Here is a 14,029-nt window from a genome sequence, read left to right on the forward strand (position 1 = left end):
CTGTCCGGATTAGGAAGGGGCCGATCAAGACTTGAACCCACGTGCCTCTGGCTGAGGACAAAGCCTGTGCTCTTCTGCCCATGCCACCTCCCCAGTGAGGACCGCTAGAGCAAGGGGCGCTGCCCACTCCCAGACGCTGTGATGGGCAGCCCTGGACGTCCCTGGTAAATTTCTATACCTTGATGTAGCTACCCAAAGGGTATAATTAGGCAATACAGTTGTTTTTCTTTAACGTATGTAACAGGGACTTCCCTGGTGGTCCAGTGCGTAAGACTCTGCGCTCCTAATGCAGGGGGCCCGGGTTCGATCCCTGGTCAGGGAACTAGATCCCGCATGCACGCCACAACTAGCAGTCCACATGCCTCACCTAAGACCCAGCACAGCAAAAATAAATAAATAAATAATAAAAATAAATATTAAAATAAAATTACGTAACATATGCGACACAGATAAATCATTTATTGTAGTGCGCAGAATTTCAGGATAATGATACCAATTTTGTCCTCTCATTCCTCCCCCTGACTAGATAAAGATTTTTCGACTTTCGAAGGTTTAGATTGAGCCTCACTCCCTGCTTGAATTTCCTCGACTACTCACTGATCTGCCCCTCTACTAAAGTACTTAACCTGCCAGGAGGATGCAATTCCATTACTTAAGTCTTTGACATTTTTACTCAAATGTCACCTTCTCAGTAAGAACTTTTCCGGTCACTGTTCTAAAATTTCAATTTCCCTTCCACACTTCCTACCTTTCTTCCCTGCTTTATTTTCCTCCTGAGCACTTACACTATCTAGCATGCTATATATCGTTATTTATGTCTCCTAGTTTTTTCCTGCCTCCTTATTAGAGCATAAGCCCCCTGAAGGCAGGCATTTAGTTATGATTTTTTTTTTCACAGCTACATTCGCCAGGGCATGCCAAGGTCGAACGCTTGGCATGTTTTGTTTCCAGTTGACTTCAGCTGAGTTAGTTCTTTCTCTTTAAATAACTATAAAGTCCCCAAAGAGCACAAACAGCTCTTATAAATCTTCTGAATGCCCACAACACCGTGGGAGGTGCCAGGCACATAGAAGTTACTTTAAAACCCACTTGCTAACCGAGTAACAAATTAACGAAAGTGAGGGCCAAGCACTGTGTGGAGGGACATGAATCTTTTCATCATTGTGAATTTACCTCTGTTTGGAGGATTTTAATCCACATGCCAGCAGTCGGAGGTGGGGCGTAAACACTGATTTCTCCTTTATTCCCCAAGATTAACTGCTAGCGACCCTTTGTTCCTTCCCAAACTAGTTTTCTATCCTCCCAGCCTGGGAAGACCATTGGGTCCCTACTGTACCTATCTCTCTGACAGCTCCCTAATGCTGAGTGGAATTCAGCAAATGGTACAAATTCTTGCTGGTGGGATGCATTTTCCCAGACCACAGCTCACAGGTCGGGGGGAGGATGGTTGGTAGATTTCCTTGGTCTCTGCCCGCTGTGTGTCTGGGTACGCGCGCATGCATGGTAAGCGGCTCTGCCTGATTCACTGCCCTCCCCAGAGACAGTGTGGCCCCTGGGGGAGCAGCAAGGCCTTGAAATCCTGTGGGAGGGACCAGCCTTGACCCTACGAGAATTCCCAAGGTACCGAGTCAGAGGACTAGCTCCATCTGCCACAACCCAAATCAGGCCACCCGTGGCAGTAGGCAGACAATGAAATCATCTTTTCTTCTGGGTTTGGTGGTTACTATTTTTAACCATGTTGAATGGCCAGGAAGAACCTGAGGGGAAGGTAGCCAGAGCTGCAAAGACCAAGCCCAGGCGTAAGTTTCCTGTTTGCCAGAGGAGAGCTGTGTCTGGGTGTGTAGGGAGGGCTATCATTCCCTCGCAGTTTTAAAGGTTTGCAACGTTTTAAAGAAGAGAAAGAAGAAATCTTCAGCTCTGTCCAGGCTCAGCCCTCATTGCAATTATTTCTTCTTTTGCCAGGGGTAGGGAGGTTGATGAGCAAGAGGGAGAAAAAGAAGGAAGGAGAGCAGAATGGGGAAAAAAATAAGCTTTAGTGGAACAGGATGTACTTAAAATTCTCCCTGTCTGTTATCCGTCCAAAAACTGGCCTCTTCGTGGGTGTGGGAGGCCGCTGCGACTTCATACATATTTATAGTATTTGGCAGATTTGTGGAACACAAGTCTAACAATGTATTTTAAATGAAGCTAGATGGAATGCATTCCTAGTTCATGGGAAAGATCTTAATTATTTTTTGGATGTAATATGGTGTGGAGAGATAATACTGGCTCAAGTGTCACAGATAATCACAGGGCGTGAAACTGATGTCAGTCTGAATAGGAGCTGGTGACCCCAGCCAGGGTGGGGCTCCCTGGAAAAGATCTAGTCACTCACACTAGCCTGACTGTCCCCAGATCTTTGACCCCCAGGAGCAGGGTGTGGCTCAGGACCCCGCCCCCCCCAACCCCATCCTTTGCCTACTTCGCTTCCCAGTGGCTTTTGGATGACTTGAATCCCTCCATCCAGATTAGCCCCAATGCAGAGTATTTCTCCATCCACCAAAGGTCTCCAAGGATCAGAGCTTATCAGTTTTCTGGAATCAGAATGGAGAAGTCATGAGTCCAAACCTACTATTCTGTTTCCTCTGATCTCCCAATCACTTTGCAGAAGTTTCTGTGTCTAAACCTTAAAATTGTTTATGTTATTTTCTAAATAAAATAAGGGCCTAGCTGAACTTCGCTGGCCCACTTGAATTCTGTATGTGCAACTTCTTTGCAGAGCTGGCTGGGCCTCGGTTTCCTCCTTTGTAAAATAAAGATATTGAACTAAAGTTTCTTCCAACTCAAAAATTCAAAAAATTCAAAAAAGATTCAACCAAAACACATTCAGTATCAATCGCATAGGCTTTTTTTTTTTTTTTCCTGAGTCCTGCTAACTGTTCGTCTACCTTACTTCCTGTTTTGAAGTCTTTTCCTCCATTCCAAAGGTATCAACGCTGGTTCATCTTTTAAGCTTCTCATTGCTAGACTATTAGAGCCATCACCTTAGGGATTCCTTTGGTTTCGATTGTTTTTTCATGTTAACTGACATCACATGTAGCTGGCCAGAATAACTAGCTTTGAAGACGAATTCATACCTGACTCAGGACCTGTGTCCAGCTCCCTACGCTTCCAGCCCCACAACCTCCTTCAACCTCAGCATCACATGCTTCAGCACAACACGGCCCTATAAGTCCAGTCTGCTTCGTTCTTATCCAGCCCTTCATCCACCTTCGAGACTCCCACCCCTTTGCCTTAACAATAACACTTTCATATGGCTTCCACTTCTCTCAGGACCATTCTTTGTCCATCCTTCCTCCGAACCTTGGCCTGGCTACACCGCCAGGAGACCAACACCCATTCATTCCCTTTAGTGTCCCCTTCATACTCTTTTCTTTGTCATTTTGATAACGTACTCTGTGTCATTCTTTACTGGCTTCGTGTTTATTTATTGCCCTTCTCTCTAAAGAAAAGCACAAGATCGTGCCTGCCATTTCTTCTGTATGAGCTGAATAGTGAAATGTCACAGCCCCTACTTCCTCTCCTTGGTGTCCAAGGCAGTACATGGCATATAGATGCTCAATATTGTTGTTGGATGATTGTTAATAATAAAAGAACCTAGCTGATCTTGAACTTGCAACTAATTCAATAACAATCAAACTCGCTCCATCCCACGTGCCCCATTGCAGTGAGGGTACTTATCCAGGGTTAGGAGTGCAGACTAGGCTCGTGTGCGGAGCTCAGGGCTTGGCGAAGGAGGGCAGGTTGAAGAAGCCTGAGCTCTCATCATGTTCCGCTGATGACTTATGCCTCAACTGTGACTTCTCTTGGTTTTTATTCTTATCTGTGCAAATTAGGGGTAAGATGACTAGGCCAAGAAATCTTATAATGAAAGACTCTAGACAGAGGTGTCATTTCATTTTGTAAATATAATACTGTCTGTAGAGTCAACCAGCAAAGCAGTTTATATATGATGATAAGGATTCCAAGGTGTTTGCTCATATTTTCTGAGCACACTTCATATATAACCTGAAGAACAAGAGACTTCGGTCTCCCTCTCCTAATACCACCCCTACCACTGGCAAAAAATGCCCCAAAAAGGGGATCCTGGAAGGCTATGGCCTTCTCTCCTTTATTAGCAGTTAATAAAGGATGAAAAGGCACTTTCCTAAAAGTTTGTTTTGAAGGCTGAGAAAGTGAGCCCTTTCCTCTGCAGTCTTTTTGGATTCAACAGTCTCCTTGATGCCATAAGAAAAGTTTCCTGTGCAGCCTCCAGAAATACCATTTCTCACAATAAGCTACAGAGTTAGACTGTGACTTTTAGCTTCAGGGCTTCCATCGGAGGACTGTGTGACCGCCTCAGGACTGTCTGCAGAGCTCCAGGCGCAAGCAAAGATACCAATTGTCACCATTGGAAAAAATGGCACTGTTGGTTCTCACAGTATTGTTTGCACTGCCTCAAGTGCTCTGTGGAAGGAGGTAGGATAAGGGTGTAACACTACACTTGACCATGCTTCTCTAGACTTAAACAGGCTTGTCCTCTGATGGCTGAGAGAGGTTGTTGTCAAAGGTGCCAGGGAATATGCACAAAAAATAACCTTGAGGGGAAGTGGTTTGTATTGTCTTGTAATAGAAAGCACCATCTTAAAAAAAAAAAAAAAAAGTACCATCTTTCTACGAATTCTAGAAGGAACATCTGCACTTTCGATTGTTGGACAAAATGAACTTCCATTCCTGGATCCTGTGCATCTCACTCTGAAAACTCCAGCAATTTCTCCCATCACTCAGGGCCTGCCAGCTCAAGGTTCTACATGCCCAAGAGCAGGGTCACGAACCTGGAAGGAATCTCCTCCATCAGGTTCAGCTACAGACTTAAAACCAACCTGCAAATGAAAGGGCGGTGGCAGGTTCACAATCCCATAGTCAAAGTCATTCTGACGGGAGCATCTAATTTGTAACCTAAAGTCTTCCGTCCAGTGTAGAGAGGGTGATTTCCAAGCTTTCAGACTGTAACACTCTTCTCCTTCCTTTCACTTTATTACTCTGAGACCTATAGGCATTATTGTTTTTATTAATAAAATGAATTAAAATAGATGGGCTTGGGCATTTGAGAATTTCTTGAAATCACTGAAGGCCTCATGGGGTAACCTGAACCAGAACTAGAAGTCCTTGTAGAAATGGCTCTGGAGTCAGATGGACCATGTTTCCTATCTGATTTCCAGCTCTAAGGCCTTGGGCGAGGCATTCAGCCTCTCTGAGCTTCAGTTTCCTCATCTGTAAAATGGGGATAGCACCATCTAGCTGGTTGGGTTGTTAGTAACAATAAATGTGATAAATAGGAGTCAATTGCTCGGCACATAGGCATGTAATAAATGGTAGATTTAATTCAACGTAATAGGAAAGGACAGATCTGACTCCACATTGGATCTGTTTCTTTTACTCTAACCTTTGTATTCTACCACTTTTGCTTAGAGTTAAGAATCTTGCCTTAGCCTGAAATGTACAGGATAGCCCATTCTGAAATGTACGACCTAGCCCATGCCTTTAATGGGATAGCACTTTTCCACAGAGATTCAAAGTGGCAGAACAGAGAATTACATTTGTCTTGTTGGAGGTTTACAGGAACATTGTGACCTGACCTCCATGGACAGCTGTAAGAACAAGAGAGCCCGACGCCAAGAAGTTTGTAACAACCAACCACGCCCTTCCCTCTCCTGGCCTTTAATAATGCTTTGCTGAAACCCTTCAGGGAATTCAGGGTTTGAGGAGGTATGAGCCATTGGTCTCCTTCCATGGTCCTGCAATAAATCTTTCTCTGCTCCAAACTCTGACGTTTGGGTTGGTTTGGCCTCACTGTGCTTCTGCACGTGAACTTACATTCAGTAACACCAGTGCAGTAATATTAGAGGAATAGATGCCACAACATGCTAGGGAGAAAAGTCATAGGTGGAAAACAGTTTATTCTGGAGGCATTTTCTCTGGCTTAGGTCACCAAAGGATTAGAATTAACATGTGCATGAGGGTGAATTAAGCATAGCAGACAGGCGGAAAGAAAGGCAGAAAACAAACAGTCAACAGAAAGGTACATTCCAAATGAAATTACACAGGCGGAATCCAAGGACAAGGGCTGGGCTTTAGACCGTAGTCACCGCGGAGGGGTGATGGGCTGGGACCCCCTCTCCAGCCGGGACAGGAGTTCTGGTAGGAGAAAGGCCATTACCTTTTCCCTGGACAGACCAGCTCAAACCAGGGAAGCAAGTGAACCAAAACGCCATAGCTCCTGGAGCAGATGCATGACTCTGGGAAAAGCCTAGAAATAGAAGGTGGAGAATCTTTATAATCCAGGCTCTGGGAAAAGCCTAGAAATAGAAGAAGGTGGAGAATCTTTATCATCCAGAAGCTTGTGCAGAATGCAGTGCTTAAAGCTCTAGCATTAGGGAGCAAGGTAGGCTACTTGTAACATCAGGCTCTCTGGAAGCTTTTAATAGTAACAATGAATACAACCAACTACAGGAACAAAATAACCTTTGCCGCCAAAAATGCCAAACAAAAACCTATCCAATTCAGAAGCACGAAATACACCACGTTTGTAGTTAAAAGCCAAAATGAAGTGCGGACATTTTCTAAACCACATACTGAACTTAGACTAACATTTATTTTCCTAAGCCCAAAGCCAATTTTAAGTGGGTTTAAGTATGAAAATTTAAAGATCTACATTCTAATGAGCCAGGACAGAGTCAAATTTTATAAAACTGAATCAGGTACTAATTGTAAAATTAAACTATGTTTAGACAAACATAAAACAAACAATAGCTTAAGAATTCAACTCCAAGTGGATTAAAACAAAGAAAATAAAGAATTCACAATTAGCCAATAGTGAGGATGATGGTGATGGTGATGGTGATGGTGATGGTGATGGTGATGGTGATGATACTGTTACCAAACCAAACTTGGGTCCACTTGCCCATGTGCAGTAAAGCCAGTCTACTGACACCACGTTATGGTGAAGGGAAGTGCAGCCTTTATTGCAGGTGCCAAGCAAGGAGTCCAGGGCAGTTTGTGCTTAAAAGATCTGAACTCCCCAAAGGCTTCCAGGGAAAGGTTTATAAAGACAGGGTAAGGGAGGGGGTTTGTGGGGTGTGTGATCATTCATGGACATTCTTCTCATTGGTTGGTGGTGAGGTAAGTGGGAATTCGCACCATCAACCTTCTGATTCCAACCGGTCTGGGGTCTACATGCAGCAGTTTACTTCTTCCACCTGGTGGGGGTTTCAGTGTCTGCAAAACAGCTCAAAGGACATGGCTCAGAATATTCTTTATAGCCCTTGAGGAAGAACTAAAGGTTCTTGACTTTACTTAATGGCTAAACTATTATTATTTTGTCTCGCTTGACTGTTTTCCTTTCTTTCTGCATTTTCTCACTCCTCTGATTAAATTTATTCTTTGATTAAAGTTTTTCTACAGACAAAAGGCAGGCGGGAGACATTGTTGGTGGCCTATACTGGGAAGGCCGCCTAGGGTCCTGCTTGGTTACAGGTGCTGGTACTTGATTCCCAGAGTAATGACATAAATCTCTGTACCCAGAGTGCACTGATCCTGACTTCTCCCTGCAATGATCTCAGTACCTTCTAATTGGATAAGCCACCCTCTGACAGGTGTGGGCTTTGAAAAGTGTTTTAGGCTGCAGATCACAGGGGAAGATTAGGTCCCACATAGGAAAACAGAAGATGGTTAACTAGCTTCTTTCTTTTTACCTCTTTGAATATTTTATTCTGTTATTTTTAATTTAATTTTTATTTTATATTGGAGTAGAGTTGATTTACAATATTGTGTTAGTATTCAGGTGTACAGCAATGTGATTCCATTATACATATACATACATCTATTCTTTTTCAGGTTCTTTTCCCATATAGGTTATTACAGAATATTGAGTAGAGTTCCCTGTGTTATAGTGTAGGTTCTTATTGATTATCTAAATATTTTACATATAGTAGTGTATGTTAATTAACCTTTTCAACTGAGTATTAATTATGCTATTAGCATATTGGCCAGAAATTGTGCTTGTGTGTGTGTGTGTGATCAGTGTGTAGGTATGTTACATGTGCACATGTTTTAATAATATAAATAATTAACAGGGAGCTCTCTAGTGTTCCAGTGGTTAGGACTCAGCACTTTCACTGCCAAAGACCCAGGTTCAATCCCTGGTTGGGGAACAAAGGTCCTGCAAGCCGCACAGCCAAAAATAACAATAACAATGATAATAATAAACATAAACAACTTACATGTACTCATTTTGCTCGAATGCGTTCTTCAGATTCTGGGAACCCTTAGAGGGAAACAAAAATGTGGATTCCACCAGTGGGGCCAAAACAGAGGGAGTTATTTGTGTTGCTGAAAAATATTGGAAAGGGTAAGAGGGCAGGCAAATTGCATGTCCTGAGTGACATGGACACAGGGGTTTGGGGACGGTCTTCCCATGGAAGGAGAGGAAGGCTTGGGAAGGTAGGGAGGTGGAGAGACAGTACACCAGGACCAGTGATTTGACAGGTCTTCCCAGAGTCAGGGAAGATTCTGGCCGAGGGAAATACAGGGGTTTTATTCCCTGCAGCCAGGAGTTGGACAATGGCTCTGACTTTCAGAGATGTGACAAACCACGGTGACTTGGCCACGAGACCTCCATTTTCTGTGCAGATTTACTCATCTGAGAAACAGAGGATGTCCCAGCCCTGGTGAAGGAACAAGCCAGGTGAGGCTTGAGAGAATGAGCTGCTGATTCAGAAGCTGAAGGAAGGAAGAGCTGGGCAGTTTTTGCTCATTCTTCCGCATTCTGGTCTCGGTTCCCTTCTGCCCTGAGTAAGACATCAGGCACCCCGGCTGCCCTGCAGCCTCGCTTGGGATACTCCTCCGCGGGCCGGATCAGATCTGTTCAGAGACCTGCAGGCACAACACCTTCCCAGTTTTCTCCCCAGCAGCACAGTCTGAGGTGTGGCCTCCACATGGACCACAGTTTTTAAATGTCAGCCTGCATGGAAATGAGCGCTTTGAGTTTGTCTGGCCCCACGTTGAAGAGTTGAACTTGGATTCCGTTCCTCCCGTCTCATTCCTCTTCCCCTTGTCCTACTTTCCCCCATGGCTGAGAGTGGTTTTTCCATTTCATCTTGCAGACATGTGAGGCCTCTCACTCCCCATCTCTCCCACACATCTGGAAGGGCCATGTTCACATCTGGAGGCCATCCTCATCTGGGAGATTTCTTTCGACATTCTTTTCTTTGAAACTCAATCCATGTAACCTCTTGTTCAAAGGGCCTCTGAACTACTGGAATCATTTGCAGAGGCACAGGAAGAAGTCTTTAGATTCAGCCCTACGTGGTGGAATTGATGACTCAAACCAAACCCAACATGATGCTTCTGACTGCTTTTTTTCCTCCATAATAATTACTTTTCGGAGCTTCATGTTGTGAAGGGCTGGAAGTCTCGTCTAGATCACGTACGAAAGGAAGGTGGGAAGTGAGATGCTGGGCGATCACAAGGGTAAATCCAGTTCGTAGCTCTGTGACCTTGAACGAGATAGTCACTTCCTCATCAACAAAATTGGGGCTCATTGTTTAAAATGGGATTAATAACCCCGCTTTGTTATCTCCCAGGATTCTGCGAGGATGAGCCGGGATAACGAATCTGAGCATGCATGGTTGTGTGAACCCAGAGGATCAGGGTGGATGGAGAAAGGGGAGGGCTCCCATCAGGTGAGATGGGCTGTGCCTTGGCACATCCCCTTCTCCATAAATCCGTGGAAGACCCAAGGCTATGGCTCTGTGATGCTCCACTGAGCAGGGAAAGGTAGAATTCTCTAGAACACACGAGTCCTGCTGTCAGCCACATGCCCTCATTCTAACCAAATTGACAGTAGAGTATCTGATCAGAGTCTCAATGTGCGTACAAATGACCCAGCCATTCTGACAAAATGCAGATTCTGTTTCACAGGTCTAGGGTGGGGCTGGGGTTTGCATTTCTAACAAGCTCCCAGGTGATGCCTATGCGGCCAGTCCCCAGATCATATTTTCAGTGACATCCCTAACCCCCAAATTCAATCTCCACTAGCGAGTTTGTCAATTTTACAGCATCAAGCAGAGTCAGTGGCAGGAGAGGCCTGGAGGGAAATGAACTCCACATTCCTGAAATGCACAAAGACCTGTCCAGCTCAACTTTGATCCTCTCTGGCTGGAAGGCAGAAGCCACGTGGCCTGTTGGGTGTGAAGGGAAAACGAACTACTTCACCCCACTCCCTGCCTTTGAATACTTCCCCTCCTGAGTCAGGCTCACGCCTAGTGGAGAGATTGCCACAGCTATGGATGGCTGCCTTTGACCTTCAGCAATTTGCCCAACTCCTAGCTAGGCTGTGACAAGGAGAAACACCAGAGCTCCTTCAGCTGGGCACTCCCAGCCAGGCTCTCTTCCCCCTGAGCTCTGTTGCCTGGCAACCAGAGGGCAGGAGAATGGCAGGGATGGAGGTAGGTAAGAAGGCAGGGAGGGAATCATGGTACCTGGAGAGACAGGGCTGAAGCCATCTGAGGGCTTCTAGTCACACAGACACCCACACCCAATGCGTGGAATGTTAATTAGCCTCAGAGGGAGGGCGCCCCTGGGTGTGAACCTAGAAAGCAGGAGGCCAGAAGTTTACAAACACTCACTCTTTCCATTTTATTATTTTAAAGATATTAATAATAAAAGAAAGAGGGAAAAAAATCCTACTTTTCAGATGAGTTGGCAAGGCGGGAGGAAAAAACTGAAAAACTGCTTATAAAAACCAAGGGAACCATTAAAGGGTGTGGAAGGGGGTGGGGAGGAGTTGGTAAAAGTCCCATACTAAAAACTAAAACATGGCTTTACAAGTGGCCAAAAAGTAGTTTAGAGGAAGGTCTAAAAAGCTGCACTAAGACACCGGCCAGGCGTGGGGTTTTAGCAGCTCCTGAGCGAGGAGGGGCTATAATTCCACGAGGCCCACCCCACAACACACACACACACACACACACACACACACACACACACACACATGCTGCACATCCCTGCATCCCTGGGTGGGGCCACTGAGTCAGAGAGAGGGCGATGGACAGCTGACTGCAGCCTAGCACGGCAGCTAACGTGGCAGGAGGATTTTTGATTCCAGTCACAGGTATGGAGCTTCAGTTTCCTCCCAGGTTGAAAGCCTTCGTTCAGACTCGTAAGCCATACGTGGTTGTAACCTTCCCTGCTCTGGTCCTCCGTCTTCTTGCCTTCCCACACTCAGAGCCCGCCTCACATGCAATAAGGATGAGCCTCCTAGAACACAGATGGAATCATGCTGCTCAGAACTTTTCATCGTTCCATTGCCAACAAAGGAAATTCCAATCTGCTTAGCATGGCATTAGATGCTTTCCGCAGCCTTGCCCTTGTCTACTTTTCCAGCTTGTCCTACCAGCCCCCAACCGCTCTCCTGTCCAGTCACTTAAACCATATCGTTCTCCCACAAGCCATGAGCGTTTTACTCTTCTGTGCCTTTGACCATTGCTGTAATATTTCATTTGGCTTATCATCCAAACAAGCCCTATTTCCCCATTTTAAAACACACAGAAATAAAATTTTAAATTTTCAAAGGAATATGTGTACATGATTTAATTTTTTCAGGTACAGAAGACGTAAAATGTAAAGAGTAATCTCTTGCCCTCCTCTTCCCCAGCCCAGATCCGCTCCCTCTACTAAACCACCTTTCACTCTTTAAAATTTTCTCTCCTGATGGTTGCATTCATTTCTCTAGGAACTCTTTCTGGATTTCTAGAGAGCTATTTCTTAACTTCGCAATTTTGCATAGCTTTTTTTTCTTTTTTGCATTCTGACTCTAATAAATGTGTGTTTAGCATGCATGAAACATACTAAAATTTTTATTCTCCTGGTGGAAACTGTAAATCACTTTAAGTTACAAGAAGAAGCAGTGTAAGATAAAAAGTAAGAGTTTGGGCTCTGAAGTTAGACTAATTGGGTCCAGATCACTAACTTCAATCCACTTAAGCTTTCTGTGCTTATGATGTCTTTATAAATGGCGGAGGATACAAATTCGTGTTTCCATTAGCTGTAAAATCTGTACTGATCTCTTGTTAGACTTGCAGCAAAACTGCCATCTGCATTTCTCTTCACTCCTGTCTAGGGTTGCAGGTACTGCTTCCAGAATCCTACGTCTCCTTCTGGGCTTGCTTTGCTCCCTCATTTTGCAGGAGTGTGTCCTCAAATGACTTCCTTCAAAAGATGTGTGGAGTTAAGCTTTTCAACACTTCACTGTCTGAAAATGTCTCTTCTTCTGCCTTCAAAATTCACAACTTTTTTACTGGACCTAGAAGTCTAGTGAAAAGTAGTTTTCCTTCATAATTTGAAGTATTTCATTACAGTCTATTATCCAGAGTTGCTTTTTCAAGATTTTGATGCCCATTTATTTGTGGGTTGTCATTTTTTCTTCATGTCTGTCTGTCTGTCTGTCTGTCTGTCTCTGGAAAGACTTAAAATCTCTTAATATTAGTGTTCTGAATTTTAAAATCTTGCATTTGCTTTTATTCATTATGATGGAGAGTAGGTGAACACTTCTTTCTTAACTTTTGCAGCCTTCCACTCCAGGAAATTCTCTTGTAATATTTCTTTGTAATTCCTTCCCACTTTTTTTTTTTTTTTTTTTTTTGGTTCCCCCCTCAGCTGGATGATGAGCCCCTAGGTTATTCTAAATGCTTTTGTTGTTGATGATGATGATCATTTCATACTCTTTTTCTTTTAATTTTCTCTATTTTATCTTCCAACTTTTTAATTAGCATTTTCATAGCCTCTTCTTGTTTAATTGATGTGGCATCTTCATAAATGTCTCTGGGGATACAGATTAATTTCTCTCAAGCTCCTTATTTACCCTGAATTATCTCTTGTATTCCTATGGTGTTATTTTTCTATCCCACAATGTTTCTTTTTCATGTATCACGATTGCCTCAAGTACTTAGTCACTGGTGAGGTTATTAAAGCTGACTGTGAACTTGGTGTGGCACTGTTGGCTATTGGGTTCCGTTTCAGGGTGAACAGAAATGGAGCCCAGATGCAGCATTAGTTCCCACACTAAGAACAGGTTGTTTGATTTCTTTAGACAGGAACGAACCTGCAGTTGAACCCAAGTTTGTGTGCCCTGTGTACAGTGAGGCCAAACAAAAGGAAATATCAGAGTTTGGAGCAGAGGAAGGTTTATTCCAAGGGTCAGCAAGGAGAATGGGCAGGCTATGCTCAAAAGACCCAAACTCCCTGATGATTTTCAGGGGAGAGTTTTTAAAGGCAAAATATGCAATGAGGGCTACAAGGTGTATGACTTTCTTCTGACTGGTGGGTGGTGAGTTAACAGGATGGCATCCCAGGAATCTTCCACTTGGCCTGAAGTTACCATCCTCCACCTGGGTGAGGACCTTAGTTCCTGCAGAAGAACTCTAAGATTTGTATCAGATTGTTCTGTATCAATACATCCCTTGAGGAGGAGCTAGCCCCCTGTTTTATTGCTACATTATTGTTTCTGGACTGCTCCTCCTTTGTTTCTGCATTCCCTCACGTAACTCATTAATAGCTGCTTGAATCTGCCCTTTGGAACTCAGGGAAAGTCTAAGAGGCTGAAACATTTTTCCTACAAACAAGAAACAGGGGAAGGGCCCTGTAGGATTCTACTCAGTTTCAATCCTTGCCCCATAACCTCAGGGTGGAGAACTTGAGGGTTTCTCAGCCTATATGTCCCTTTTACCCACCATCAAATCTAGAGTTTATGAGTCCTGAGGCCTTTCAGTATTCCACAAGAAAAACCTCCATTGACAGCCACCCACACCGTTTATATTCTTCGTGGCATCTTCTCCTGTCTGCCTCACCTCATCAGCCCCCAGCCCTCCTCCTGAAACCAAGTCCTCCTAAAACCTAGTTCCCCTGTGAGGTTTATGATTAACCTCTCTACCTAAAATCGTATTCCCTTTCTTGT

At 44.2% G+C, this 14,029-nt stretch overlaps 1 non-coding gene across 1 annotated transcript; it reads left to right on the forward strand.

The window, feature by feature from the left end:
• The first annotated feature begins 249 nt into the window (after positions 1-249).
• On the forward strand, positions 250-322 carry TRNAR-CCU (transfer RNA arginine (anticodon CCU)). The gene has a single exon. It is a non-coding gene; the product is annotated as a tRNA-Arg (tRNA).
• Positions 323-14,029: the final 13,707 nt, after the last annotated feature.

The sequence above is a fragment of the Hippopotamus amphibius genome, chromosome 12 (genome assembly GCF_030028045.1).
Source record: "Hippopotamus amphibius kiboko isolate mHipAmp2 chromosome 12, mHipAmp2.hap2, whole genome shotgun sequence".
Lineage (NCBI taxonomy): Eukaryota > Metazoa > Chordata > Mammalia > Artiodactyla > Hippopotamidae > Hippopotamus > Hippopotamus amphibius.